Genomic DNA, 21,518 nt, shown 5'->3' with positions numbered 1-21,518 from the left:
AAACTCAAGGAGATTAATATGCCTATTGCATTTTTAAATGTTTAAACACTTTATTGAAATTATGCAACACATAAACATGGAAACCAGAAAAGATAAGGAGCAAGTCATACATCTATTAGCAATGTATTTCCCTGTACACTCCCTCTTCCTCTAAGCCATTAACACACTCCACATCATACAGTGTCCCTGCCTGAATGCCTTGGTTCTTATGGCCCCCTTAGATTAAGGAAGGGTACTGCTCCCACAAGTTAGCCACTTCTGAATTTGGCGCTAATCAGTCATTTTCAGCGGAAATAACCGGTTGATTTAAAAATGATCTGATTGTATGCTAACTGTGATCTGCTGCATATGTCAAACCAAGATGATCTAAGACAGTGTTTTTCAACTCGGTCCTGGAGTACCCCCCTTGCCAGTCAGGTTTTCAAGATATTCACAATGAATATGCATAAACTTGATTTGCATACATTGTCTCCATTATATACAAATTTCTTTCATGCATATTCATTGTAGATATCCTGAAAACCTGACTGGAAAGGGGGGTAACTCCAGGACCGAGCTGAGAAACACTGATCTAAGACCACTGTACACATGTAACTTCTCAGTCTGACTGTCTACACATTATGTATGTTAACTTTGTTACCCATTCTGAGCTCGTTGGGGAGGACAGGATATAAAACGAACCAAATAAATACACAAATGCATCTTCTCTTTCCCCCTACCCTATGTACAAGACTTAGGCTAGGCATCTCTTTATTATGTGTTAAACTCTGCTCTGTTTCATAAAGTGTTCTCTCTCTTTTTTTTTTTTTTTTTTTAGTTCAGGCGTAGTATATAAATATCCCACATCATCAGGAATTGCTTCTTACATTTGGGGGAACCCCAAGCCTTTCTTGCCTCCCAGGTGAGCAGAAGATGCAATAGATTTCTCCATTTCCAGTAGGCTGGGGACTCAGGTACGTCTAAGATTGCAGCAAGACTCATTCTGCAAAACAAAAGTGTTCCCCCTTTGCCCTTCTCTCGAAAAGCCCTTGGTTTATCCAGCAACAACACTTGCTTAGGTGAACCAGAAACACCGCAGCCTAAAATAGTGGCCATATATCTACTATTGCAGTCTAAAAATGCTGTATAAGAACATAAGAATTGCTGTTGTTGGGTCAGACCAGTGGTCCATCGTGCCCAGCAGTCCACTCCTGCGGCGGCCCCTAGGTCAAAGACCAGTGCCCTAACTGAAACCAGCCCTACCTGTGTACGTTCCAGTTCAGCAGGAACTTGTCTAACTTTGTCTTGAATCCCTGTAGGGTGTTTTCCCCTATAACAACCTCTGGAAGAGCATTCCAGTTTTCCACCACTCTCTGGGTGAACAAGAACTTCCTTACGTTTGTACGGAATCTATCCCCTATCACCGAACAGTTCTAAAAAGAGTAATATAAAGTATCCTCTGCACTTTAACATTTGACACATTCTGCCCGATTTGAATAATTGTGCTTGAATGAAATATGCTCTGTGCAGTATTCTAACATAGTATTTGCTAGGTTCTGCACTTGTAGTTAACCCACAAAGGCCTTTAATATTATTCCATTGTGGGAAAGGAGAAAAAAATCCTCACAGATGTAAGCAATCAAACATAAAAAGTGAGGTATAAAAAGAAGCGTCCAAGGAAACAAGTTCTTAAAACAGTCACATTTATGCCAAATGTTGAACACTGGTGCTGCTGCAACGGGAAATGCGACTCGACAAGCGCCGTGTTTCGGCAATGATGTCTGAGTCAGAAGTCTGATCCACGATCGTATTATCTTGCCAAAAATATTAATCAGTTTAAGAAAATAAATATTGTATCTGAACAGCACTTATCTCATGGCATGAAAACAGCTGCTTTCTGAGCACTTCCACCTTACAGTAAAGGTTTAAGTGTGTTCCCTCCCCCCCCCCCCCCGGAAATGTTCCTGACTTGAATGGTCCACCGATGAAAACAAAAACTGTGGATACAGATGTTCTGGAGATAATTTATTAAACACTGGCATATAAAACCATGAAAATTCAATTTAAAAAGTACAATGATAAAAAATACTTTGATAAAAATCCAACCAGACCCTACACGGTCCGTGTTTCGGCAAAAACGCCTTCCTCAGGGGTCCAATGGTTTGCAAACTCACAAATAATTAGACTGAAAACAGTCTATTGTCTTTAAACATGTGAGCAAAGAACACCGCAGATTTTTATCAAGTATTTTTTATCTTTGTACTTTTTTAATTGAATTTTCATGGTTTTATATGTCAGTGTTTAATAAATTATCTCCAGAACTTCTGTATCCACAGTTTTTATTTTCATCAGTGGATTGTTTTCACTGTGGATCATTGGGTCTCCCCATTTTTCTTTCTTCTTTGTTGTCCTGACTTGAATGGTGGCAGTCACTAAGCAAGGAGGGCTGGGATGTTCAGTCTGGTGAATGGTTTTGGAAAGAGCCAGCCAAGGGATTGTATTTATGAAAAAGAGGTCTTTGGCTGCCCATCCCTGCCGAGACCTTGGCACTGAGGGGGAAAGTCCTGGGAGCCAAGACATGAGAAATTTGCTGTGCACAGTGTCTGAAGACCTTCTAGACCACAGTTCTTCAACCGCTGGTCCGCGGACTGGTGCCGGTCTGCAGAAAATTTCTGCCGGTCCGCGCAGGGCTGGCGAGATCAAGTCGGCAGTTAAATTTCCTGCTGACTGCGGTTCCTCCCAGCCTCAGGCGATGAAGACAAGCTGCCGACGTCGGGGCCTTCCCTCTGTGAGTCTCGCCTGTTAGGAAACAGGAAGTTGAAACAAAATAGGCGGGACTCAGAGAGTGAAGGTCTCGACGTCGGCAGCCTGTCTTGATTGCCGTCCCTGCCGAGTTGCTGAAGAGGGCCGCGGGGAAGTTGCGAGTAGAACGGAGAGAGCTGCAGATTCAGGTGCAGGTGGAGAGAGATGGTCAGCGTGTGCGAGCAAGATCCTGGGGAGCCTTCACAGTGGCTGTCTCCCCTCCACCAGCTCTCCTATTTGCCAGGGCAGTGATTTACCGGCAACTTCCTGCAGGCAAGTACTGAGAGCTACTGGAAGGGGAAGAGGGAAAGGGATGGTAAGAGAGTTAATGTTGGATAGAGGGAGGAGGGAAGGGAGAAGGAAAAAAAGGAAGGAGGGAAGGGAGAAAGAAAAAAGGAAGGAAACAGCTGGCAGGGAGATTACAGGAGGGGAAGGGGGTCAGGGTGGAATGGAGAGATCAGATGAGGGAAAGGGGAGAGAGAGGAATGAGAAAGTAGAGAGACATTGATGCTGGAAAGGGGGTCAGCAGAGAAATGAGAGAGGGATAAAGATGCTAGATCTGGTGTAGGAGAGATAAAAATGAAGAAGGCAGTGAAGCTAGAATGAATGATGTAAAAAGGAGAGAGGAGGAACAGGCTGATGGACAGGGAAGAGGGGGAGAGGGCAGACATTGGATGGAACGGGCAGATGCTGGAAGGAAAAGAGTGAAAAGAAGATGAAAGCAGACATCAGAGACAACAAAAGGTAGAAAAAAATAATTTTATTTCTATTTTGTCATTAGAATATATCAGATTTGAAATATATATCCTGCTAGAGACATAACTGGGGACTGCAGTATTCTGTTAGCATGATATTTCTATGTAGCATTCTATAATAACTTGGCTTGTTCAGTTTTCTTGATAGTAGAGGGGATATATGTGAAGGGGAGGGGAGAGAGGGGTTTTGTTGGTCCGTGCTCTGTATATTTGTATTTATAAAATCACAATTGTTCAGAATATTGTTTCTTTTTATACTTTAATAAAATACGTTCAATATAAAATCATAATTGCGGCTTGTGCAGATGGGATCAGATGGTTTGCGGGGACCGAGCTCGCGGAGATGGGACTTAAACGGGGTTTTTAAATTTTAGTTCTAGTAGTTTGCCGGTCCACAAAATAATTCTTTTATTTCTGCCGGTCCACGGGTGTAAAAATGTTGAAGAACACTGTTCTAGACAGCAAAGGGTGCCTGCGGAGTGTTCCCAGGTTGGGAGCAAGAAGGAGTGCTTGGAGAAAAGACACCTCAGGTAGGAGAAATGGGAGCAAGAGTGCTTCACTTCTAGCAGGATTTTCATTGTGTCAGTGGACAACCCCTGTAGGATGGGACAGAAACATTGAGGACTTTGAGAAGGAAAAGACTCTGGAATGTAGAGGAATGGGATGGCATTTACCAGATTCTGTTTCCTGACACTCTAGTCAATTGAACTTGAATGAGACTGATTTTCTTCCCTTTTTGAACTTTGATATTGAGGGGGGGAATGAGTTTGAAAATGAAGTGACCATTTGGAAATTTTTAAACTGTATGGATCAAGTTAAAAGTTATCAGATGTGTTTATCAAGTTCCTGTTAGTAAAGCAAGTTGAAGTTAATCACTGAGGTCCCGATGCTCAAAAGCTTTCCGTGCTGGTAAGACTCATTAAAGCAGTCTTACTGGCACAGAAGCTGAGCTGCTGATGCACAAAAGGGTTCTCCATGGCTGCTATGGAGCCTCATAGTAGCCATTGAAAACCCTAAGCAAATACATTACAAAGAGCTCATTAGTATTCTAATGAGTTTTCCTTATGGTGCACTAAAGGAAATCCCCCCCCCCTTTATGGGAAATTTTTCTGGCAGCTCTTGTGCATATGTTGTGCACTCACACAACACACATATAACAGTTGTTCCCTTCCCCCTTCTGCAGCTGCCCTTCTCGCTCTCTGCCCAGCTGATGGTGGCTCCGGAGCCACTATCAGCTGAGAACCAGCAGAAAGGAGAAAAGCGGCTGTCAGCTCAGCTGATTCATGGCTTCCCTTGCCGGCTCACAGCTGCCATTAGCTGATCAGGGCATCTCCTTCCAGCTCCTGAGTTGCGATCAGTTGATTGAGACTTTCCTTGACAACTCCTGCTCCGGCGCAGGCAGGGGAAGACCCAATCAGCTGATCGTGGCTCTGGAGCCGGCAGGGAAAGCCCCGATCAGCTGATTGTAGCTAGCCAGCGGGGGAAATTCCAATCAGCTGAGCCAGCAGCTACCGCTCTTCCCTCTGCCGGCTCTCAGCTAATTGTGGCTCTGGAGCCACCATCAGCTGAGAAGAGTGGAAGAATGGCAGCTGAAGGCAGGAGGAGGAGTTGTGCCCAGCAATTGCTCTTCTGAGCAGGCGCCAGGTTCAGTTCCTCCCCTCTTATACGGGGCTACTTTGCACAATAGCATGCATATGATTTGTGTGTGCATAGCTCTATAAGAGAAAATTGCTCCCAGCCCGGTACTTTTTACCAGATTGACGGAGCATTGTGAATTTGGTTCTGAGAATGCTGTTTATTTGATAAGCATGAAATAACAGGTGCCCAGAAAAGAGTACTCTTCGGCCTACCAGAGTTAACACAGCCTTGGCCTGCACCCAGCTCAAAAATCTAAACTTTCTTTTCTAGGTCCTGATCAGGGTACCCTACTTGAAGAACTTAGCTGGTGCCCAGGACAGCTGGAGAGAGACCAGGGTTACATAATCTTATAATTTCACTGCAAGTTGGAAATGTTAAAATAACTCCCATTGCAGCAGCACCATTGTTCAACATTTGGCATTTGGAATAAACTTATTTCCTTGGACGCTTCTTTTTATACTTCACTTTTTAATGTTTAACATTATTTTATTGAATAAATAAAGAGTACAAAACCACAACTGGAGTTGTTCAGTGTTTTACAAAATATCCTCACATTTATTTTATTGATTTAAAAATTCTGTTAGCCCGCTTACACCTAAGCAGTTCACACAAACACATATATAATTATCAAACAACAAAAAGAGATATAAAACATAGTTCAGATTAATAAAAGTTCTTCAAATAATAGTAACATCAAATCCCTGAGACAGCATGCTGTCATACAACAAAAACCTTGATTTGAACGAAGACTATAACTCCGTCCAGATTGCAAGACATCAGAATGTCTGGTACTGTCCTCAGATAGTTATCTTATTTCCACTCTCAGTCTTTTCCAGCATCCTGCCCTTCTCTAGTTCTGATTTACACTTTTTATCCACCCCCTCTCCTAATAACCCATGAGTATGTGACAGAAAATGGCAATGGTTCCAACCCAGAATCTATCCCCCATTATCCCTTCGGAGATCCTTAAAACCCCTCACGAGTAACATAATAGCGAGAATGACTTTAGGCCTGTTCTTTGTGGCTTCAACCATTCTCCCTATCACATATCCACTCTGAAAATATATTCACGCCACCTCAACCCGACCTATACCTGCTGGTTTTTAACCTCTTGATCTTGTGAAAATCCCTAATTTTCATCCTGAAAACTATCTGAAACTAAACTATGTACTCTAGGTGATAGAATAAAGAAGTACCCATTCCATACCTAAAGAAATGCCGCTTGTCTCTTTAATGTCCATTTAGCACTCTGGGATTCCTAAATCATTAATCATACCTCACATTTTTAATATTATTCAACATTTCCCAATCTCCTAGCCCTCTCCCTAAATTCTGTTCCCAGCGCCGTTTCACCTCTCCTATACCCTTATCTCTCTTTAATTTGTACAAAGCCTTGTGCAATCCTGAGATTTCATTAAAAAAATAAAAAGTTCCTTTCTCCCATTCAGAGTTTAAGCAGGTCCTGATTCAAGAAAGTTATATAGTGTTTCACTTGATTATATATATTACCCCATCTTGTCCCTATACATTGTTGAAACTCCTCAAATGAGATCAACAGCCTCTCCCTAGTAAGGAGATTTTCCAGCAGGAATAACCCTGTTTTTTTCCCATTTTAAAAATGCTGGGTTATCTAATCCTGATTCAAAGGTCACATCCCTCCCCCCCCCCTCTCAGGGAGATCTGATTTATTATAAAATTGTCTCTTCCTAATTTCTGTATTAGTACTTTCCACTCCTCCCTCATTGGATCAACATATAATACCCTTGCCCAATTTATAGGGGAGCAATTGACCCGGGGCCTACAATAGTGAGTAGAAATGATATGAAACATAGGGGTCCTTTTATCAAGCTGTGGTAGGGGGTTTACCGCGCGGAATACAGCGCGTTAAGCGGCCTGCTGCGCTAGTCACTAACGCCTCCATTGATGAGGCGTTAGTTTTTTGGCTTGCCGCAGGGGTTAGCGCTTGATGAAATATCCGACGCGCTAACCCCGCTAGCGCACCTTGATAAAAGGAGCCCATAGTCTAATCTAATCTTCTATTTGTGAGTTGTACATACCTATTCAGGCTCAAGGCGACATCAAGAGAGGAAGGATTAGGAGAAGAGGGGGGGGGGAGGACAGGAGGAGAGGGAGGGGGAGGTAGGAAGGGTGAAAAGAGGAGGGGGAAGTAGCAGAAGGGAGAAGTAGGGAGAGCGGTGAGAGAGGGATATCGAAAAGATGGGATTTCAGTATGTTGCTTCCAAAGCAGTTAGGGTAAATCATTGTCAATTAAGCATTCAGTCTCTGGTATGTCTTAACAGACAGGCGTTATTAATCTCATGTCTGAGAGACCCAACCCCTCCGACTCCAATTTACCATTAAGAAATGCAGCCTCAATTTAGGCTCTCTCTTTGTCCAGCAAAATTTGAAAAACAATTGGTTGAGCTGCCCCAAGTCTTTTTTGCAGTGTTAATATAATATGGCTATTCACAGGCCGGAATGTGATGTATACAGCATAAAGCCTAAATTCCAGCATACTTATCCATATAAAGAATGTTTAGATATTCATTTTTTATGATCCTCAGAGGGCTATTAAGAATGCCTCAGTGGTTAATGTGAAACAAATCACAAAAACCCGATCGTCATAGGATCAACTGATATAATATTTTGGGGGGTTTTTTGTTATGATTTTTGTTATTTTTTCAATAAATATCCCTGAGATGCTAGTAGGGGGTGCCAGCAGGGAAGAGGGCCGGAGAGAAGGAGAGGCACTGGCGCTGGCTGATTGCCTACAGCAGTGTTTTTCAACTATTTTGCTATAGCACTGGTGATCCTCTGCAGGCTGCCATAATTAGCTTTAAAGGTGAGACCGGGAGGGCAGGGGGGAAGATGGAGGACGATAGAAAGAAGGAGGAAACATGCAGGCCTTTGACGAATTGGGCAGCACTATGCAGCATTGGCACCGTACCGCATAGGCAAGACAGCTGGCAGGTGCCTCTCTTCCTCCTCAGTGTGCCGCGGCACACTTGGAATCTCAGGAGGCACACTAGTATGCCCCGGCACACAGTTTGGGATACACTGTTCTAGATGGCTATCCATCCTATTCATCTGTAGTTCATCTAAATCTCAAGGGGGTGCATTAGAGGCGTGGCGTGGGCAGGACTAGGGTGAGCTTAGGACTTGGACATTTTTCCTAACATAATCAAACATTTTCCAGGGCACAACTGAACATTTGGGGCTAAACCTATTTTAATGATGAATAAGCAAAAAAAAAAAAAAAAAAAAAAAGGGTGAGCAAATTGACCAGATGACCACTGGAAAGATGTAAGTATGGCCCCTCGCACTCCCTCAGTGGTCACTGACCCCCTTCCACCCCCCAAATATGTAAATGTAATTCAGAAAAGACAACTTTCTTCATTGCTTCGCCACATCCACTTGACACCAAATCACCACTATGTATCAATAATCTTAATTACCCTATCCAACCTACCATAAAGATACTAGGTGTAACTTTGGATCAGTGCCTAACCATGAGAGACCAGGTGGACTCCTTGATCAGAAAGGGATTTTTCACTCTCTGGAAACTCAGATCCATTAAAGCTTATTTCGATACAGCGGCATTCAGAACCCTAGTCCAATCCCTCGTACCGAGTCTACTTGACTACTGTAACATCGCCTATTTAGCAATTTCCCAAAAGAACATGCAGCGTTTACAATTGATGCAAAATGCAGCGGTCAAACTGATCTTTGGGCTGAGGACACCCTACTACCGGCAGCTGCATTGGCTGCCAATGGAGGCGCACGTAAAGTTTAAATTTGCCTGCTTCTGCTTCAAAGCACTACACGGACTTGCCCCTAAATATATAACTGACCTTTTCGTCTTCTCAGCCAACAGACACAAGAGAAGCTCACATTCCAACTTCGTTTCCCCCCCAGTGAGAGGTTGTAAACTGAAAAAACACCATGAACATCTTCTCTCGCACCAAGCAGCATCATGGGGTAAAGACCTACAACAATTGCTTTCGCCCACTACTTATGAGGAATTTAGGAAACGTCTGAAAACACACCTGTTCCTAAAGTATCTAGACAACTGATCCTCTCTTCTCTCTCCCCTCTATAGCGATTAACTTGTTCTATTGATCACTCTCTCCTCAAAAATGGATTTCCTGTCCTATTAACCCTCTTTCTTCCTCCCCTCTTAAAGTCAATCAATTTGTACCTTTGCTTAATCTTTGTAAACCGCATAGAACTTCACGGTATTGCAGTATATAAGCTGTTATTATTATTATTATTATTAAATGAAACAGTACATATCTGCCAGATGTTATGGGCATTCCTAACGGAGCAGCAAGCAGGGCTCAGGAATAGCCTGGTGGTCAGTACAATCGGCTGCAGAGAAGGAGACCCAGACCAATACCCCACTCTAAATAGTATACTTGTGGTGGAAGGTATGAGCCCTCTAAAACCCACCCAAACCTACTGTACCATCATAGATGTGCCACCTATAGGCATAAGGGCTATTGGTGTGTACAGTTGGGTCCAGTAGGTTTTGGTGGGTTTTGGAGGGCTTATCATACAATATAAGGGGGTTATGGTGAAATGTGTACCTGGGACCTTTTATATGAAGTTCATTGCAGCATCCCCTGAGGTGCCCCACTGCTCTGATGGGATATCTGTGTGGTCAGTCTACTAGAAATGATGGTCCTTCCTACATCCCAATGGCATGTTTTGTGCATTTTTCTTTTGGATATGTGTTTTTTCAGAAATGGTTCAAAAAGATAGATGCATGTATGAAAAATGGTAATTTTTGAAAAAAACCTTGTTATAGGGATAAAGTGGGTTATAAATTCTTAACACATCATGGAGAGGGAAATAAGATCGAGGATGGGTGGAGAAAGAGATACAGCAAACTATGGCCCATAATACAGGACAGAGGGTGAGAGAACAAGAAGAAAGAAAAAGAGGGAGTTCCCTGGATAGGGGAGAGAAAGGAGAGGAGAGTAGGTATTAGGTGCAAGGATAAGGATAATGAATCTGGGAGAGAATGAGAGAGAGAGAGAGAGATTACCAAGGACAGAATGAAGAATGAGGGGTGGAAGTAGGTCTGGGAATGTCCAGTAGGTTAGAGAACAGACTGTTGATGGTGGGCCAGGGAGAGAGAGAATGTTAGATTGTGGTGAGTCTTGGAGGGAAGGGATAAGGAATCCATGGAGATAATACAGCAGAAGGAAATACAGAGAAACACAAGAGGGAAAAGGATCAGGAAAAAAAAAGAGTAGCAGCAGACACCACAATTCTCTCTTTGTTCAGAATGAGTGAGGAAGATTCTAGTGTCTGGCCTGTATATACAGTGAGGTAATAAAGATTGGACCTGCTTTTCCATTACCTCTCCTATAATTTGGCTGGATCTGGGAAGTTCCAGGGGGAGAGTTGTAAAGGAAACTTTGCCAGTGGTGAAGGTACTGCAGGAGATCAAGGAGGCTCAGTCGCAGCAAGAGGAACTGCCTCTCTGAGGGCCAGCATGATCTAACTGCAGGAGAAGGAGGCTGACAGACCAAGGGAAGGTTTGGAGCAATGCAGCCTGTACGGAGAGTTTCCTAGAGGCAGCACAAGCCAGAGAGACTCTGTTCAAAGGTCCTACCAGACACCAGATGCCACAGAAGTTGTTTGCATTTTTCCACAAAGGCACCTTTATCCTAAGAAAGTACTGAGAGGAGATATAGTCTCTGTAGATAAGTGCATATTGCTTTGCTGGGAAAATTGGTGCCTTAAAGCTTAGGAAAGAAGGAAGACTGTGAGTTAATTGATAAAAGCCACAATAATTTGTTAACGCCTTGTTTAAATTTCCTTAAGAGAAATAGGGCTGTTTTAACAAAAAGCATTAAGCAAGTAGCATGGAAATTAGCATGCACTGGGCTAAGAATGGGGCAGCGTGATGGCACATGCTAGTTTCCACATTAACTGCATAGTATGGAATCGGGGAAAGGAGTGGGTGTGGACTGTGCCTTGCAGTTACCACATGGTAACATCACCTCAATAAGTGGCAATAAAAGGGCAAATCAAATTCATTGGGTTCCTAACACAAGTGAACAAGTATCTGACTTCAGAATACCTTTTGGGAAGTATGAACCCCCCCGTACAATCACAGGTCAAGAATCTTGAGATGCTGCTAGACTCATCATTTCCACTGACCCTGTAAATTGAAACAACCTTTAAAAATGGTTCTATCGCCTGTGACAACCGCTCGTACAAAATCTCTCTCCATAGTTTGAAAAGGCAAGTCTGAACATGGTGGTCATGCCATGATAATGTCACAACCAGGCTACTGTAATGCCTTGTACATTGGTCAAGCCAAAGAGTGTTTGTATCAGCTGTAACTAATTCAGAATGCTGCAGCACGACTGATAGAAGGCTGCAAGCAGTAGAACCACATCACATCCTTCCTGGAAAAACTGCACTGGCTACCAGTATCTTACAGGGCTAAATTTAAAATTCTATGTTTGATTTTCAAGGCCTACACAACTTTGAGGCCTCTAAGATCTTCTCAAGAAGCATCACTATATATACCCCCATCAAAAGAAATTGCATGATGGGATAGCCCTTCTCAGGAGCAGTCCCCACACTCTGAAACTTACTCCCAGAAGAGCTATGCCCAGCTAAAGACTGTAAGGTTTGTTAGTGGCCCCACTTGGGGTCACTTGAGAGGCGCCCTTACACACGCCAGGTCCCAGGTTCAGTTCCCTCACTGAAGATTCACCAGGAAGTAGAATCAAAGAGGCACAGCCAGAGGTGATTGCATAAAGAATATATTATAGAAATAGGCTTACAGAAAAGCAATATTTATAAGCATTACAATTAAGCATTACAATTAATGAGAGAGCAACGCAGTTTCCCTGCCTTACAGAGTTCAGAGGAAAAGAGAGACATAGAAGCCTGAAGTTCCAGGGAAAGGCAGAGAGAGAGAAAAGGGGGATGGGATGATAGTCCAAGCTTCGTGTTCCATAGATAAAGAGAAGGATAGACAGAGAAAGAGAGAGCTCAAGAGAAACAAGAGAGGACCAGAGTGCCAAGAGCCAAGAGAAGAGATAGATTTTTGTGTGTTGCAGAGAGGAGGCTTTTATAGCTTGGAATCTTATTCTGAATATAGAAAACTATTGAGCTTCAATAGAAGTTAAATCTCCCCCTCCTTAGTAAACTTGTGCTAGACAGCCGAAGAATAGGCTATGGTCAAATGTAATTTCCAGTATGCCTCTGACAATAGTTTCTGATTAACTTTAGTTATCTTTGCACCTGGACCCATTGTCCTAAACACCCTCTTAATCAGACATTAACACATTAACACCTTTTACCTAATCATGATTCAATCAGGGCTATTTAAAACAGTCTTTTGGGGTTATATGAAACAGTCTACCTACACTCAGGGTCCATCTGCATTCACATGCCAAAGTCAGATTGATATAATTTCCCATAGGCCTTTGCTGACATAAGTAATGCCAACTGAAAATGCTGAATGCTAGCGATAGCTATGCTGACAAAGACTACCTCTATTTCATAAAGCAGGTGAAAACATGGCTCGTCTCCCAAGTGTCAAGTTTATTTAAAATTTATTATACCGCCGACTTGAGCCTTCTAGGCGGTGTACAAAAATGCCATAACAATATACCAATTAAAATATAATTTAATCAAAAACAAACCAAAGGAAAAGACAATTTAAGGTCAAAGACAAACGGGAACAAAAGGGAAGAAGGGATTGGAACTACAATTAATAGAAAGAAAAAGAAAAGAAAACACTTAAGGGTGAGATGGATGACAGGAGCCTATGGGAGACTTTTACAGGTTGTGAGATCTATTCCTATATTTTGATGAAGTTGTTAGTCATGGGCTTGTGCAAACTGGTTTCAGTTCAGATGCTGAGATGGTAATGTGTGGCATGTGAGTGTGTAGATTTCTTGCTGTGAAGAGTTTCTCAAGGACACTAACCAGTGCTGGAAAAGACAATGAACAGTGCTGAAAGGAAAATGCAAGTCAGCAAAAACACTCCATCCGGGAACCTAAGAACTGATAACGTGATGCTGTACCTGTGTGAAGAATGGAAACTTCAAGAAGAAGAAAGTTCTAGACGCTATGCCTGTGCAGGGCCCCCCAGGGAAGAATGGAGGCGTGGACTAGGAGACGGAGTTAGATAGGCATTTGGTTTATCCAGTAGGGTGGTACATTAATAGCCAGGGGAAGGTCTTACTAGAAAGAGATACTTTTTGTGTAAAACCCCATGCTCTGGCAGTCTCTTTAGAGAGACTACGCCATGCTTACAGAAAGATGCCGGCACTGTTGGTATTAGGTATTTTCTCTCCATTGTATATGGCCAAACTGATTTATTTCTGATTTGACAAATGCTGCTATAATACTAATTACTAGAATAATAAAAAGTTATCTGTTTTGGAATATACAATGTAATATTTTTGGTTTTTATTTTTATATTTGGGTATTTTCTCTCCATCACGTCGGACACTCTCAATGAAGAAAAGTTAGCAGCCTTTTACTTCAAGGGGAAGAACAAAAGGTTGGGGAAGTGAAAGTAGAAATATTTCTTAAATCTAAGTCGTCCTTAAAAAGACAGTTTAGGTTACAAAGGCATCGCGGAAAAGGAACATATATGGTAAGTGACTATCCACTCACTCTGCCCCTGGATTAGTTTACTGTACACCCTGTAATTTAGATCAGTCCACATATCTTATTCAGCTATACAGTACATATAATCTGCCTTCAGTTTAGCCACCATCTACTTATCCCAATGATTCTGGATGGCTACCCATCTTATCTTGTGTGTGTATCTCAGCTGCACTTGTCCCCTCAGCTACATACAGATATTTTCATTGTATTATACAATATGAACAGTACTTGCATCCTATCTGTCTTGTATCTGAACGCTCTAATGCAGTATTCTTCAATGCAAGGTCCATAAGCTAATAGTGGTCCCTGGAGACTTCTGAGGCGGCCCCATTGTCTTTCTGGTTTTCTTTCTGCTACTCTGCCTCTCCACCCAGGCTGAGGACTGAAAGGAGAAACGGGATGGGGGGGAGAGCCAAATACTTGAAAGACAAGGCATTTTTCAATAGACAAAAAAACTCAGAATGTATTTAGAAATGCTCACAGCCTTGAGGATACCAACCATTAAAGTTCAAAGGTGGGCTGGTGGGGATGGATGTAATTGACATATGCTGGTCTGTCAACAGTGTTACGGCCTTGCATTGAAAGATATTTGGTGGCTCTTTTTCCGCTCATTAGAATCCAAAGTGGCTTAAAAATTAATGACAACCACTGCACTAATGTGTGCTTACTTAAGCTGTTTCATTTTTATTTTATCATATTTCTGTTATATGATTGTTTTACAGTGCTGGTAAATATTTATATTTTTCATACTGTATCATGTTAGTCCTGTTAGTTAGGTGCCATTGACTCATGCTCGAGTCCTAGTGACGTCATGAATTACAAGTCTAAAAAGAGATCAGTTTTGTGCTAGTCCGATAAGGTCCTCCAGTGTCAACCCCACGGTTGTTTTCAACATGTCCATCTATCTGATTGTAGATCGCCCGCCTGGTTCCTTCAATCCTACCAAACATAATGCCCTTCTTCAATGATCTTTCTCTTCTGACAACATGACCAAAATAAGACAGTCGTAACTTCATCATTTGGGCTTCGATTGACATAGCCGGTTTGATCTCTTCAAGAATCGATTTGTTAGCTCTTCTGATGGTCCACGGCATGCATAAAATCCTTCTCCAGCACCAAAGATCAAAAGAGTCAATCTTCTTTCTGTCTTGTTTCTGTAGTGTTTAGCTTTCACATCTGTAATTGACCACTGAGAAAATGAGTGCATTGTCAAGTCTGATCTTTGTTTGGAGTGTTATTTCCTTGCCTTTGAATACTCTGTCAAGAGCCTTCTTTGAAGAGTGACCCAACAATACTTATAAACAGCACATTTCCAATTGATAGAGCTAGTAAATAAACAAACATATACAGGGTAAGGCAAGACAAAGTAACCCACTAGAGCTTTTTGCTGTTTTCTCAACAACCATTTGAAATTTCAACATGAAATTTTACAACTTTATTTATTGTTACTATCTACATTTATGTACCCAGTGGAATCAGATTACCGTATTTGCCGGCGTATAAGATGACTTTTCAGTACCTTAAAATCCTCCCCAAAGTCGGGGGTCGTCTTATACGCCGGGTACTGTTTACATCACAGTTCTTCAACCGCCGGTCCGCAGAAAATTCCTGCCGGTCCGCACAGGACCGGCGAGATGGACCCGTTAAATTTTCTGCCCCGATGGTGTTTGCAGAAATCTTCTGTTCCTCCCAGCCTCGGGCGATCAAGACAGGTGGTCATTCCCTCTGTGAGTCTCGCCTATGTGGAAACAGGAAGTTGAAACAAAATAGGCAGGACTCAGAGAGGGAAGGTCCCGACGTTTGCAGCCTGTCTTGATCGCTGCCCCTGCTGAGTCGCCGAAGAGGGCCGCGGGGAAAGTGCAGGCAGAGAGAAGATGGTCAGCGTGCGCGGGGAGGTCAGCGTGTCGATTGGGGCCATCAGCAGCGTTTGTGCTGAGTCTGCCCACGTGCAGGATGCGGTGGGTAGGGGCCTCCGACTCGTCTTGGGCGGCTGGGCCTGCGGTGCAAAGCTGTTTTTGCCGGCTTGGGGGGGGGGGGGTCGCGAATCGGAAGAAGGGGTAGTCTTATACGGCGAGTATATAACAAACTCTATATTTTAACTGTAAAAGTTGGAGGGTCGTCTTATACGCCCAGTCGTCTTATACGCCGGCAAATACGGTATCTTAAAATATGTCAAAGTTGCAGACTTTTTAGTGTGGCCACCTAGTAATTTTTATGTGTTCAAAAATGTTTACACTGTAAAACTACCATTATTTGAAAAAAACAAAACACAAAAACTAGCTTACTGTTAGTGACATCACAGTGATGTAGACTTTTGGCTGGGGAGAAACATTAGAGGCCTATCACAAGTTCTATCCAAAGCCGCAAACAATTGCCAAACTTGAGGAGCTGCTGCAAATGATCTGGGACAGCCTGCCACAGAGACTGGGGGTGAACATTTTGAGCATTCACAGTGACTGCAAATTTCTGACACATTACTAATTTTATCATTTGAATGATGTTATTTTACTGTATTTTAGCTCAAACATTTTAACCCTGAAAAATTGCTAGAAAGGGTGGTTGATCGTTGGAATGATCTTCCACTTCAGGTAGTAGAGGCCAACAACGTGATCGATTTTAAGAATAAATGGGATAAACATGTGAGTTCATTTCGAGGAAGTGCTTAGGGGGCAGACTTGTTGGGCCGAAGGCTCTTTTCTGCTGTCATACTCTATGTTTCTATATAGTAACCTAAAATATTAGTAATATCAACATAGCTTAAGATAATTAAATGTAAATGTAATATGTAAGTATGATGACTAAAGAAGTACGTACAATTTCTCATTGAAATTCAAAGCGGTTGCTGAGACAATGGCCAAACACTCTAGGAGTAGACAGTCATGGCTTGATGGGCAGAGTCAATGTGGACTTAGTCAAGAGAATCCCTGACTTACCAATCTGCTACATTTTCTGAAGGCATGAATACAAATGTAAATAAAGGTCAGTTAGTTGATATAGAAGTGCATTTTCAATACGACGTCCAAATCCGAGTTTGGCCATTTTGTGGAAGATGCAGAAAAAAATCCAGTAGTGAACATGACCATTTTCAAAACTGCAAAACATCATAAATTAATATCTGGATTTTTGAATACGAAACCAAAGACTGGTCTGCGTGACATTTGGAGCACTGAGATAAAGCATCAAATTGCTGCGTCTCAAAGGCCACAAATTTGGGCTTGGAGGATGAGATGTACAGCGTTGGCATCTATGAGACAAACTTGGTTTTTTTTGTTATATAGAGCAGTTTGGACCCCAGTTCGTTTACAGAAATTGGATAGCTCTAAGTCTAATAGGTGCTGGCACTGTCATCTCGAAGCTGGGACATTAGATCATTGATACTTAGTTTTTGGAAATCCATTTGGGGCCAAGTGAATAATCTACTGGAAAATCCGGTGGCATTATCATATGACACTGTTATTTGGTACTTCTATGAGAGCCAAGAGTCAAATCTCTTCTAATAATAATAAACTTTTGCTCATCATGACAGGAGTTGCCATACAGCAAATTATGAAAAATTGGGATCGGCTGAATTATAATTTTTGGTGGAATTTGTTATGCCACATCTTTAAAATGGAACGGGTAATAGCCATACAGCAAGGGCATTTTATGAAATTTAGGGATGTTTGGGAGCCATTAACAAAATATTGTACAGAATGAATATTATTTTCTCCCTTTGTTCATACACGTCCACGGTGAGGAGGGGGGGAGGGAATATTTTATGATTTATTATGCTTAAGTACAATTGTTGGATATAAGGAGGGGGGAGGGATATTTGATGTGAGTTAAACTTTGATGATATTTTAAGTGATGTTAAAGTATAAAATGATTGTATCTTATGTTACACTTGTTGAAAGTTTTAAAAATGAATAGAGACTTTTTTTTTAAAAAACTCACAAAACTGCAAAACATCTAGCTTGGGGGTTTTTGGTATTTTTTTCCAGAAATGACTATTTTTCAGATCTGAGTCTATCTTTTTGAACCATTTAAACAAAACAACACATCTAAAAAAAAATTCACCAGCCATTGGGATACAGGAAGGGCCTCACCTCAGGAGGCACTGCAGTGAACTGTACATAAAAGAACCCAGGTACACACTTCACCATAACCCCCTTGTATAGTGAGCAATCCAAAATCCACCAAATGCCTACTGTACTCAACTATACACCACACCAATAGCCCTTATTCCTGCAGATGCCACCTATATAATGGTGCAGTAGGTTTTTGGTGGCTTTTGTTGGGCTCACAACTTCCACTTCAAGTGTAATAGAGTAGGATATGGGACTGGGACCCTTTCTCTGAAGTACACAGCACTACCACTAGGCTATTCAGCTATTACCACCAGGATGGTCTCGGGACTCAAGAACCTCCCATATTAGGAAAGACTGAATAAACTGCAACTATACTCGCTCGAGGAACGTAGAGAGAGGGGGGACATGATTGAGACTTTTAAATATATCACGGGCCGCATCGAGGTGGAAGATGATATCTTCTTTCTTAAAGGACCTTCAACCACAAGAGGTCATCCGCTGAAAATCAAAGGTGGGCAATTTCATGGCGACCCCAGGAAGTATTTTTTCACCGAAAGGGTAGTCGATCATTGGAATGAACTTCCATTGCAGGTGATTAACGCCAGCAGCGTGCTCGATTTCAAAAAGAAACGGGATATGTATGTGGGATCTCTAGCCGGGTGAAGTCTGAGGGTGGGTCATTAGCGTGGGCAGACTTGATGGGCTACAGCCCTTTTCTGCCGTCATATTCTATGTTTCTATGTTTCTACTCCAGGAACTTGCTTGCTGCTCAGCTAGGACTGGGCTTAACATCTGAAGCTGGTGTACAAACAGGTGTGTACTGTTTTATTTACATCTTTGGAATGTGGGAGGAGGTCAATGACCACTGGATGAGGGGAGAGGGTGAGATCATGCTTACATCCCACCAGTGGTCATCTGATAAATTTGGGCACCTTTTTGTCTCTTAATCATTGTTAAAACAGGTCTAGCTTCAAACATCCAAACTGTGCCCCGGGACGTATTTTTAAATGTTTGATTATGGCAGAAAAATGTCCAAGTCATAAGTCTGCCCTAGTCCTGCTCACATCATGCCTCTAGCACACCCCCTTGAGATTTAGAGATTTAGGATGAAAAGAATAGATATCTGTCTAGAAAAGAGGTTTCAAAAATAGCGAACTGGAAGGGTTTGGTGAAAAAAAAACATTCATCTGCCCCTTTAGGCCACTTTTTGGACATTTTGGGCCAGACTCTGTATAGGACGTCTAAAAGTTAGGCATTGTTTAGGCATCCAGGAGCACAATGTTGAGCGTGATTCTGTAATGCATAGACACACTATAGAGAATCTTACTCAGCGGTGCAGAGTGAATCTAAGCGCGTCTATATTGTTAGACGTCCTTTGCAGAATCGCCTTTTAGGTATTGTATAGACATCCTAGTAACATCTATAATGTTATCATGTGTTAGCGTAATGATGTCATTAGAATGGCGATTTTATGCTGTTTTTTTACATTAAAATTGTGTGCAGTAAAATACTGGCACGACTATTATATTTTATTTATGCATCTTTTAATTATTTATATACCACTTTTATTATATTTCTCTTCTGCTCTGGTTGCCCAGGGTTAGTGGGGGATTCGAACCAACAACCTCAGGGTGCTAAGAGGGGCATAATCAAAAAAAAGTCTAAGTCCCCTTTTGGCCAAAGGCCTTAGATGTCCAAAGTAGGCAGCAAGGAAATGTCCATTCTCGAAAAAAACATCCAAAATGTGTTTTTTTTTGAGAATGGCCTACCTGTACGTTCAGGAGTTTAATTGCCCAGACTGCCACTACATCTACTTTTAAGCCCTATTCTCAAAAAAAAATTTGCCCAAGTCCCAAATGGCCAAAATAAGACCTTTTAGGCATGGGAGGGACCAGTCCTTCACCTAAAAGCACGATTCTCTAACCAGCGTCTGTAATAAGTGCCGGATAGAAAATCGTGGAACCGTCCACCCCCCTCCACCCCCTGTTATGATCACAGCAGTAGAGATGCCCAGTCTCTCTTGCCGACATTCCTGTACCCACCCGCAGTCTTCCCCAGCAGAAGGGATGCCCAATCCCTCCTGCCACGATCCCCCACACTCTCTCACAATCTTCCCCGGCAAGAGACCTGCCCAATCTCTCTTGCTGACACCCCCTCCCCTGAAAGTTCACCAGCAGGAAGGATGCCCAGTCCCTTCTGCCAACACCCTCCTACCCCCCTGAAAGTTCGCCGGCAGGAGCGATGCCCAGTACCTCCTACCAACATCCATGAACCGTCCCAAAAGTTCACCCCTCCCCCACCCGAAAACCCTAACCTCACCTGGACCCCCCCAACCTGGTTTAGTTGGCCGGCCGAGTCCTGCCTGTGTCTGGCTGGCATGCATTCACTGGAATTGCAGGCCTAACCCTTCCCGGTGCATCTTGGGATGCACTGGGGAGGGGCCTAAGAGCCTGATTGGCCCAGGTACTTAATGCCCCTTCTGTAGGAGGGCCCATAGGCACCTGGGCCAACTGGAATCTTAGGCCCAACTCCCAGTGCATTCTGGTGGGTGGCCTATGGGATCTGGCCAATTGGAATCTTAGGCCACTAGTAATGCATCCCAGAATGCACTGGGAGATGGGCCTAAGATTCCTGAAAACCTGAAAACTGTTGACAGAATATAACAGCAATAGCGTTTAATGCCTTAACTTTGGCCCTGAAGCAGCGGACAAGAATAAACTCCGCGAAACGCTGGCCGCGTCGGCATTTTTAAGAACAAGCACTGCTTTAAGATAAGTAATTTAGACGTCACTTTTTTCAGCATGATGGATAAGTGCATATTAAAAAATTGGTGAAAAATGGTGAACAGTGAAGGGATTCAGTGACAGAAGAGACAGAAAGTCTACAAATAAGAAAGAAAATTAATAAACAGTAAACTGAATTCTGGATTAGTAAAACAGTTAAAAATAATTTAAAATTAAAAATAATTTGTATAAGTTAGCAGGTTTTTGGCCAATGACTGGAGCAAGGAGCATTAAAACTACGGTGATCACCTCAGTCTATGACATCACGACTGTGCGTAGGCTCCAATTCTGAGGCCTTTTCCTGAAGATTAAAAAGATTATAACATGCTACATTTGATGGATAGACACTAGATGGACTTTTCTAAGTGAGTGGAGTAAAAAGTATAGGTTGTTATTTCAATTATCTATACTACTCGGTTAGTTAATTTAGGTTGTACCCTATAGTATATAGTCAAACAGGTTACAAATTGATATACTTACAAAACAATGTATTCATCTTAACTCAATCTATACAGAGGTCCAATATACATATATGAATTTTACCCTTCATTCTCCCTTTCTGCCACCCTCTAGCCCTTGATCTCCTTCTTTTCACCACTCATCTACCTACTAGCTTTTCACATCTCTCCCTCATCCCCTCTTCAGCAATTCTATTGTCCTCTCTGTCTTTATCCTTCCATAGTCTCCTGACCCCCTTCTTTTACCCACTCCTTAGTCTCCCATTTCCATTCCCTATAATCACCCTCTCAGCCCTCATCTACCCTCTACTGCTTCTCATCCCCTCACTAATCCCAGCCCATCCCTGCTACCTTCCTTCCTTTCCAGGCCATTCTGCCTCTTACCCT

At 42.5% G+C, this 21,518-nt stretch overlaps 1 protein-coding gene and 1 long non-coding RNA gene across 2 annotated transcripts in view; both read left to right on the top strand.

Moving 5' to 3' along the window:
* The window catches only part of LOC117368146 (extracellular matrix protein 2), a 99,139-nt gene extending 97,959 nt beyond the window's left edge, over positions 1–1,180 (top strand). The window contains exon 6 of the mRNA XM_033961513.1: positions 818–1,180. The gene's annotated coding sequence lies outside the window, so the exon portion shown is untranslated. The remainder of the gene's footprint in view (positions 1–817) is intronic.
* A 2,779-nt stretch (positions 1,181–3,959) lies between these two features.
* LOC117363539 lies at positions 3,960–5,681 on the top strand. Its single transcript, XR_004540092.1, has 2 exons — positions 3,960–4,066; positions 5,445–5,681. It is a non-coding gene; the product is annotated as an uncharacterized LOC117363539 (long non-coding RNA).
* Positions 5,682–21,518: the final 15,837 nt, after the last annotated feature.

This window comes from Geotrypetes seraphini, chromosome 1, assembly GCF_902459505.1.
Source record: "Geotrypetes seraphini chromosome 1, aGeoSer1.1, whole genome shotgun sequence".
NCBI lineage: Eukaryota > Metazoa > Chordata > Amphibia > Gymnophiona > Dermophiidae > Geotrypetes > Geotrypetes seraphini.
Note: the sequence above shows the minus strand (reverse complement) of the source record. Positions and strands in the feature narration are given on the sequence as shown.